Genomic DNA, 12,109 nt, shown 5'->3' with positions numbered 1-12,109 from the left:
GACTGTATCACATTTATTACTGACTGCTCCACATTTATTACTGATTGTATCACATTTATTACTGACTGCTCCACATTTATTAATGACTGTATCACATTTATTACTGACTGCTCCATATTTATTACTGACTGCATGACATTTATTACTGACTGCTCCACATTTATTACTGACTGTATCACATTTATTACTGACTGTATCACATTTATTACTGACTGCTCCACATTTATTACTGACTGTATCACATTAATTACTGACTGCTCCACATTTATTACTGACTGTATCACATTTATTACTGACTGCTCCACATTTATTACTGACTGTATCACATTTATTACTGACTGCTCCACATTTATTACTGACTGTATCACATTTATTACTGACTGCTACACATTTATTACTGACTGCTCCAAATTTATTACTGACTGTATCACATTTATTAATGACTGCTCCACATTTATTACTGACTACATCACATTTATTACTGACTGCATCACATTTATTACTGACTGTATCACATTAATTACTGACTACATCACATTTATTACTGACTGCATCACATTTATTACTGACTGTATCACATTAATTACTGACTACATCACATTTATTACTGACTGCATCACATTTATTACTGACTGTATCACATTAATTACTGACTGCTCCACATTTATTACTGACTGTATCACATTTATTACTGACTGCTGCACATTTATTACTGACTGCTCCACATTTATTACTGACTGTTCCACATTTATTACTGAATGCTCCACATTTATTACTGACTGCTCCACATTTATTACTGACTACATCACATTAATTACTGACTGCATCACATTTATTACTGACTGCTCCACATTTATTACTGACTGCTCCACATTTATTACTGACTGTTCCACATTTATTACTGAATGCTCCACATTTATTACTGACTGCTCCACATTTATTACTGACTACATCACATTTTTTACTCACTGCTCCACATTTATTACTGACTGCTCCACATTTATTACTGACTACATCACATTTTTTACTCACTGCTGCATATTTATTACTGACTGCATCACATTTATTACTGACTGCTCCACATTTATTACTGACTGTATCACATTTATTACTGACTGCTCCACATTTATTAATGACTGTATCACATTTATTACTGACTGCTCCACATTTATTACTGACTGTATCACATTTATTACTGACTGCTCCATATTTATTACTGACTGCTCCACATTTATTACTGACTGTATCACATTAATTACTGACTGCTCCACATTTATTACTGACTGTATCACATTTATTACTGACTGCTGCACATTCATTACTGAGTACATCACATTTATTACTGACTGTATCACATTTATTACTGACTGCTCCATATTTATTACTGACTGCTCCACATTCATTACTGACTACATCACATTTATTACTGACTGTATCACATTTATTACTGACTGCTGCACATTCATTACTGAGTACATCACATTTATTACTGACTGCATCACATTTATTACTGACTGCTCCACATTTATTACTGCATGCATCACATTTATTAATGACTGTATCACATTTATTACTGACTGCATCACATTTATTACTGACTGCTCCACATTTATTGCTGACTGCTCCTCATTTATTACTGACTGTTCCACATTTATTACTGACTGCATCACATTTATTACTGAATGCTCCACATTTATTACTGACTGCTCCACATTTATTACTGACTGCTCCACATTTATTACTGACTGCTTCACATTTATTACTGACTACATCACATTTATTACTGACTGCATCACATTTATTACTGACTGCTCCACATTTATTACTGACTGCTCCACATTTATTACTGACTGCACCACATTTATTACTGATTGCTCCACATTTATTACTGACTGCTCCACATTTATTACTGACTGTATCACATTTATTACTGACTGCATCACATGTATTACTGACTGTATAACATTTATTACTGACTGTATAACATTTATTACTGACTGCTCCACATTTATTACTGACTTTATCACATTTATTACTGACTGCATCACATTTATTACTAACTGCATCACATTTATTACTGACTGCTCCACATTTAATACTGACTGTATCACATTTATTACTGACTGCTCCACATTTAATACTGACTGCATCACATGTATTACTGACTGCATCACATTTATTACTGACTGCTCCACATTTATTACTGACTGCTCCACATTTAATACTGACTGCATCACATGTATTTCTGACTGCATCACATTTATTACTGACTGTATCACATTTATTACTGACTGCTCCACATTTATTACTGACTGTATCACATTTATTACTGACTGCTACACATTTATTACTGACTGCTCCAAATTTATTACTGACTGTATCACATTTATTAATGACTGCTCCACATTTATTACTGACTACATCACATTTATTACTGACTGCATCACATTTATTACTGACTGTATCACATTAATTACTGACTACATCACATTTATTACTGACTGCATCACATTTATTACTGACTGTATCACATTAATTACTGACTACATCACATTTATTACTGACTGCATCACATTTATTACTGACTGTATCACATTAATTACTGACTGCTCCACATTTATTACTGACTGTATCACATTTATTACTGACTGCTGCACATTTATTACTGACTGCTCCACATTTATTACTGACTGTTCCACATTTATTACTGAATGCTCCACATTTATTACTGACTGCTCCACATTTATTACTGACTACATCACATTAATTACTGACTGCATCACATTTATTACTGACTGCTCCACATTTATTACTGACTGCTCCACATTTATTACTGACTGTTCCACATTTATTACTGAATGCTCCACATTTATTACTGACTGCTCCACATTTATTACTGACTACATCACATTTTTTACTCACTGCTCCACATTTATTACTGACTGCTCCACATTTATTACTGACTACATCACATTTTTTACTCACTGCTGCATATTTATTACTGACTGCATCACATTTATTACTGACTGCTCCACATTTATTACTGACTGTATCACATTTATTACTGACTGCTCCACATTTATTAATGACTGTATCACATTTATTACTGACTGCTCCACATTTATTACTGACTGTATCACATTTATTACTGACTGCTCCATATTTATTACTGACTGCTCCACATTTATTACTGACTGTATCACATTAATTACTGACTGCTCCACATTTATTACTGACTGTATCACATTTATTACTGACTGCTGCACATTCATTACTGAGTACATCACATTTATTACTGACTGTATCAGATTTATTACTGACTGCTCCATATTTATTACTGACTGCTCCACATTCATTACTGACTACATCACATTTATTACTGACTGTATCACATTTATTACTGACTGCTGCACATTCATTACTGAGTACATCACATTTATTACTGACTGCATCACATTTATTACTGACTGCTCCACATTTATTACTGCATGCATCACATTTATTAATGACTGTATCACATTTATTACTGACTGCATCACATTTATTACTGACTGCTCCACATTTATTGCTGACTGCTCCTCATTTATTACTGACTGTTCCACATTTATTACTGACTGCATCACATTTATTACTGAATGCTCCACATTTATTACTGACTGCTCCACATTTATTACTGACTGCTCCACATTTATTACTGACTGCTTCACATTTATTACTGACTACATCACATTTATTACTGACTGCATCACATTTATTACTGACTGCTCCACATTTATTACTGACTGCTCCACATTTATTACTGACTGCACCACATTTATTACTGATTGCTCCACATTTATTACTGACTGCTCCACATTTATTACTGACTGTATCACATTTATTACTGACTGCATCACATGTATTACTGACTGTATAACATTTATTACTGACTGTATAACATTTATTACTGACTGCTCCACATTTATTACTGACTTTATCACATTTATTACTGACTGCATCACATTTATTACTAACTGCATCACATTTATTACTGACTGCTCCACATTTAATACTGACTGTATCACATTTATTACTGACTGCTCCACATTTAATACTGACTGCATCACATGTATTACTGACTGCATCACATTTATTACTGACTGCTCCACATTTATTACTGACTGCTCCACATTTAATACTGACTGCATCACATGTATTTCTGACTGCATCACATTTATTACTGACTGCTCCACATTTATTACTGACTGTATTACATTTATTACTGACTGCTCCACATTTATTACTGACTGCATCACATTTATGAATGACTGCTCCACATTTATTACTGACTGCTCCACATTTATTACTGACTGTATCACATTTATTACTGACTGCATCACATGTATTACTGACTGCATCACATTTATTACTGACTGTATAACATTTATTACTGACTGTATAACATTTATTACTGACTGCTCCACATTTATTACTGACTTTATCACATTTATTACTGACTGCATCACATTTATTACTAACTGCATCACATTTATTACTGACTGCTCCACATTTAATACTGACTGTATCACATTTATTACTGACTGCTCCACATTTATTACTGACTGCTCCACATTTATTACTGACTGCATCACATTTATTACTGACTGCTCACATATATTACTGACTGCTCCACATTTATTACTGACTGCATCTCATTTATTACTGACTGCTCCACATTTATTACTGACAGTATCACATTTTTTACTGACTGCATCACATTTATTACTGACTACATCACATTTATTACTGACTGCTCCACATTTATTACTGACTGTATCACATTTATTACTGACTGCTCCACATTTATTACTGACTGCATCACATTTATTACTGACTGCTCCACATTTATTAATGACTGTATCACATTTATTACTGACTGCTTCACATTTATTACTGGCTGTATCACATTTATTACTGACTGCTTCACATTTATTACTGACTGCTGCACATTTATTACTGACTGTATCACATTTATTACTGACTGTATCACATTTATTACTGACTGCATCACGTTTATTACTGACTGCTCCACATTTATTACTGACTGCTTCACATTTATTACTGACTGCTCCACATTTATTACTGACTGCTCCACATTTATTACTGACTGCATCACATTTATTACTGACTGCTCCACATTTATTACTGACTGCTCCACATTTATTACTGACTGCTCCACATTTATTACTGACTGCTCCACATTTATTACTGACTGTATCACATTTATTACTGACTGCATCACATTTATTACTGACTGCTCCACATTTAATACTGACTGTATCACATTTATTCCTGACTGCTCCACATTTATTACTGACTGCTCCACATTTATTACTGACTGCTTCACATTTATTACTGACTGCTCCACATTTATTACTGACTGTATCACATTTATTACTGACTGTATCACATTTATTACTGACTGCATCACGTTTATTACTGACTGCTCCACATTTATTACTGACTGCTTCACATTTATTACTGACTGCTCCACATTTATTACTGACTGCTCCACATTTATTACTGACTGCATCACATTTATTACTGACTGCTCCACATTTATTACTGACTGCTCCACATTTATTACTGACTGCTCCACATTTATTACTGACTGCATCACATTTATTACTGACTGCTCCATATTTATTACTGACTGCATCACATTTATTACTGACTGCTCCACATTTATTACTGACTGCTCCACATTTATTACTGACTGCATCACATTTATTACTGACTGCTCACATATATTACTGACTGCTCCACATTTGTTACTGACTGTATTACATTTTTTACTGACTGCTCCACATTTATTACTGACTTCTCACATATATTACTGACTGCTCCACATTTATTACTGACTGCTCCACATTTATTACTGACTGCATAACATTTATTACTGACTGCTCCACTTTTATTACTGACTACATCACATTTATTACTGACTGTATCACATTTATTACTGACTACATCACATTTATTACTGACTGCTCCACATTTATTACTGACTGCTCCACATTTATTACTGACTGTATTACATTTATTACTGACTGCTCCACATTTATTCCTGACTGCATCACATTTATTACTGACTGCTCCACATTTATTCCTGACTGCATCACATTTATTAATGACTGTATCACATTTATTGCTGACTGTATCACATTTATTACTGACTGCTCCACATTTATTACTGACTGCTCCACATTTATTACTGACTGCTCCACATTTATTACTGACTACATCACATTTTTTACTGACTGCTCCACATTTATTACTGACTGCATCACATTTATTACTGACTGCTCCACATTTTTTACTGACTGCTTCACATTTATTACTGACTGCATCACATTTATTACTGACTGCTCCGAATTTATTACTGACTGCATCACATTTATGACTGACTGCATCACATTTATTACTGACTGCTCCACATTTAATACTGACTGCATCACATGTATTACTGACTGCATCACATTTATTACTGACTGCTCCACATTTATTACTGACTGCTCCACATTTAATACTGACTGCATCACATGTATTTCTGACTGCATCACATTTAATACTGACTGCATCACATTTATTACTGACTGTATCACATTTATTACTGACTGCATCACATGTATTACTGACTGCATCACATTTATTACTGACTGTATAACATTTATTACTGACTGTATAACATTTATTACTGACTGCTCCACATTTATTACTGACTTTATCACATTTATTACTGACTGCATCACATTTATTACTAACTGCATCACATTTATTACTGACTGCTCCACATTTAATACTGACTGTATCACATTTATTACTGACTGCTCCACATTTATTACTGACTGCTCCACATTTATTACTGACTGCATCACATTTATTACTGACTGCTCACATATATTACTGACTGCTCCACATTTATTACTGACTGCATCTCATTTATTACTGACTGCTCCACATTTATTACTGACAGTATCACATTTTTTACTGACTGCTCCACATTTATTACTGACTACATCACATTTATTGCTGACTGCATCACATTTATTACTGACTACATCACATTTATTACTGACTGCTCCACATTTATTACTGACTGTATCACATTTATTACTGACTGCTCCACATTTATTACTGACTGCATCACATTAATTACTGACTGCTCCACATTTATTAATGACTGTATCACATTTATTACTGACTGCTTCACATTTATTACTGGCTGTATCACATTTATTACTGACTGCTTCACATTTATTACTGACTGCTGCACATTTATTACTGACTGTATCACATTTATTACTGACTGCATCACATTTATTACTGACTGCTCACATATATTACTGACTGCTCCACATTTGTTACTGACTGTATTACATTTTTTACTGACTGCTCCACATTTATTACTGACTTCTCACATATATTACTGACTGCTCCACATTTATTACTGACTGCTCCACATTTATTACTGACTGCATAACATTTATTACTGACTGCTCCACTTTTATTACTGACTACATCACATTTATTACTGACTGTATCACATTTATTACTGACTACATCACATTTATTACTGACTGCTCCACATTTATTACTGACTGCTCCACATTTATTACTGACTGTATTACATTTATTACTGACTGCTCCACATTTATTCCTGACTGCATCACATTTATTACTGACTGCTCCACATTTATTCCTGACTGCATCACATTTATTAATGACTGTATCACATTTATTGCTGACTGTATCACATTTATTACTGACTGCTCCACATTTATTACTGACTGCTCCACATTTATTACTGACTGCTCCACATTTATTACTGACTACATCACATTTTTTACTGACTGCTCCACATTTATTACTGACTGCATCACATTTATTACTGACTGCTCCACATTTTTTACTGACTGCTTCACATTTATTACTGACTGCATCACATTTATTACTGACTGCTCCACATTTATTACTGACTGCATCACATTTATGACTGACTGCATCACATTTATTACTGACTGCTCCACATTTAATACTGACTGCATCACATGTATTACTGACTGCATCACATTTATTACTGACTGCTCCACATTTATTACTGACTGCTCCACATTTAATACTGACTGCATCACATGTATTTCTGACTGCATCACATTTATTACTGACTGCTCCACATTTATTACTGACTGTATCACATTTATTACTGACTGCATCACATGTATTACTGACTGCATCACATTTATTACTGACTGTATAACATTTATTACTGACTGTATAACATTTATTACTGACTGCTCCACATTTATTACTGACTTTATCACATTTATTACTGACTGCATCACATTTATTACTAACTGCATCACATTTATTACTGACTGCTCCACATTTAATACTGACTGTATCACATTTATTACTGACTGCTCCACATTTATTACTGACTGCTCCACATTTATTACTGACTGCATCACATTTATTACTGACTGCTCACATATATTACTGACTGCTCCACATTTATTACTGACTGCATCTCATTTATTACTGACTGCTCCACATTTATTACTGACAGTATCACATTTTTTACTGACTGCTCCACATTTATTACTGACTACATCACATTTATTGCTGACTGCATCACATTTATTACTGACTACATCACATTTATTACTGACTGCTCCACATTTATTACTGACTGTATCACATTTATTACTGACTGCTCCACATTTATTACTGACTGCATCACATTAATTACTGACTGCTCCACATTTATTAATGACTGTATCACATTTATTACTGACTGCTTCACATTTATTACTGGCTGTATCACATTTATTACTGACTGCTTCACATTTATTACTGACTGCTGCACATTTATTACTGACTGTATCACATTTATTACTGACTGCATCACATTTATTACTGACTGCTCCACATTTAATACGGACTGTATCACATTTATTCCTGACTGCTCCACATTTATTACTGACTGCTCCACATTTATTACTGACTGCTTCACATTTATTACTGACTGCTCCACATTTATTACTGACTGTATCACATTTATTACTGACTGTATCACATTTATTACTGACTGCATCACGTTTATTACTGACTGCTCCACATTTATTACTGACTGCTTCACATTTATTACTGACTGCTCCACATTTATTACTGACTGCTCCACATTTATTACTGACTGCATCACATTTATTACTGACTGCTCCACATTTATTACTGACTGCTCCACATTTATTACTGACTGCTCCACATTTATTACTGACTGCATCACATTTATTACTGACTGCTCCATATTTATTACTGACTGCATCACATTTATTACTGACTGCTCCACATTTATTACTGACTGCTCCACATTTATTACTGACTGCATCACATTTATTACTGACTGCTCACATATATTACTGACTGCTCCACATTTGTTACTGACTGTATTACATTTTTTACTGACTGCTCCACATTTATTACTGACTTCTCACATATATTACTGACTGCTCCACATTTATTACTGACTGCATCTCATTTATTACTGACTGCTCCACATTTATTACTGACTGTATCACATTTTTTACTGACTGCTCCACATTTATTACTGACTACATCACATTTATTACTGACTGCTCCACATTTATTACTGACTGCATCACATTTATTACTGACTGCTCCACATTTATTAATGACTGTATCACATTTATTACTGACTGCTTCACATTTATTACTGGCTGCATCACATTTATTACTGACTGCTTCACATTTATTACTGACTGCTGCACATTTATTACTGACTGTATCACATTTATTACTGACTGCATCACATTTATTACTGACTGCTCCACATTTATTACTGACTGCTCCACATTTATTACTGACTGCTTCTTATTTATTACTGACTGCTCCACATTTATTACTGACTGTATCACATTTATTACTGACTGCATCACGTTTATTACTGACTGCTCCACATTTATTACTGACTGCTTCACATTTATTACTGACTGCTCCACGATTATTACTGACTGCTCCACATTTATTACTGACTGCATCTCATTTATTACTGACTGCTCCACATTTATTACTGACTGCATCACAATTATTACTGACTGTATCACATTTATTACTGACTGCTCCACATTTATTACTGACTACATCACATTTATTACTGACTGTATCACATTTATTACTGACTGCTCCACATTTATTACTGACTGCTCCATGTTTATTACTGACTACATCACATTTATTGCTGACTGCATTACATTTATTACTGACTACATCACATTTATTACTGACTGCTCCACATTTATTACTGACTGCTTCACATTTATTACTGACTGCTCCACATTTATTACTGACTGTATCACATTTATTACTGTCTGTATCACATTTATTACTGACTGCTCCACAGTTATTACTGACTGCTCCACATTTTTAACTGACTGCTCCACATTTATTACTGACTGCTCCACATTTATTACTGACTGCTCCACATTTATTACTGACTGCATCTCATTTATTACTGACTGCTCCACATTTATTACTGACTGCATCACATTTATTACTGACTGCATCACATTTATTACTGACTGTATCACATTTATTACTGACTGTATCACATTTATTACTGACTGCTCCACATCTATTACTGACTGCATCTCATTTATTACTGACTGATCGACATTTATTACTGACTGCTCCACATTTATTACTGACTGCTCCATATGTATTACTGACTGCTCCACATTTATTACTGACTGCTCCACATTTATTACTGACTGTATCACATTTATTACTGACTGCATCACATTTATTACTGACTGTATCACATTTATTACTGACTGCTCCACATTAATTACTGACAGTGTTACATTTATTACTGACTGCTCCACATTTATTACTGACTACATCACATTTATTACTGACTGCATCATATTTATTAATGACTGTATCACATTTATTACTGACTGCATCAGATTTATTACTGACTGCTCCACATTTATTACTGATTGCATCAACTTTATTACTGACTGTATCACATTTATTACTGACTGCAAAACATTTATTACTGACTGCTCCACATTTATTACTGACTGCTCCACATTTATTACTGACTGCTTCACATTTATTACTGACTGTTCCACATTTATTACTGACTGCTCCACATTTATTACTGACTGCATCACATTTATTACTGACTGCTCCATATTTATTACTGACTGCATCACATATATTACTGACTGCTCCACATTTGTTACTGACTGTATCACATTTTTTACTGACTGCTCCACATTTATTACTGACTGCTCACATATATTACTGACTGCTCCACATTTATTACTGACTGTATCACATTTTTTACTGACTGCTCCACATTTATTACTGACTACATCACATTTATTACTGACTGCTCCACATTTATTACTGACTGCATCACATTTATTACTGACTGCTCCACATTTATTAATGACTGTATCACATTTATTACTGACTGCTCCACATTTATTACTGACTACATCACATTTATTACTGACTGCTCCACATTTATTACTGACTGCATCACATTTATTACTGACTGCTCCACATTTATTAATGACTGTATCACATTTATTACTGACTGCTTCACATTTATTACTGGCTGTATCACATTTATTACTGACTGCTTCACATTTATTACTGACTGCTGCACATTTATTACTGACTGTATCACATTTATTACTGACTGCATCACATTTATTACTGACTGCTCCACATTTATTACTGACTGCTCCACATTTATTACTGACTGCTTCACATTTATTACTGACTGCTCCACATTTATTACTGACTGTATCACATTTATTACTGACTGTATCACATTTATTACTGACTGCATCACGTTTATTACTGACTGCTCCACATTTATTACTGACTGCTTCACATTTATTACTGACTGCTCCACATTTATTACTGACTGCTCCACATTTATTACTGACTGCTGCACATTTATTACTGACTGTATCACATTTATTACTGACTGCATCACATTTATTACTGACTGCTCCACATTTATTACTGA

Source organism: Engystomops pustulosus, chromosome 7 (genome assembly GCF_040894005.1).
Source record: "Engystomops pustulosus chromosome 7, aEngPut4.maternal, whole genome shotgun sequence".
In the NCBI taxonomy this organism is placed as follows: domain Eukaryota; kingdom Metazoa; phylum Chordata; class Amphibia; order Anura; family Leptodactylidae; genus Engystomops; species Engystomops pustulosus.
The sequence above is the reverse complement of the archived record's forward strand: the minus strand, read 5'-3'. Positions refer to the sequence as shown.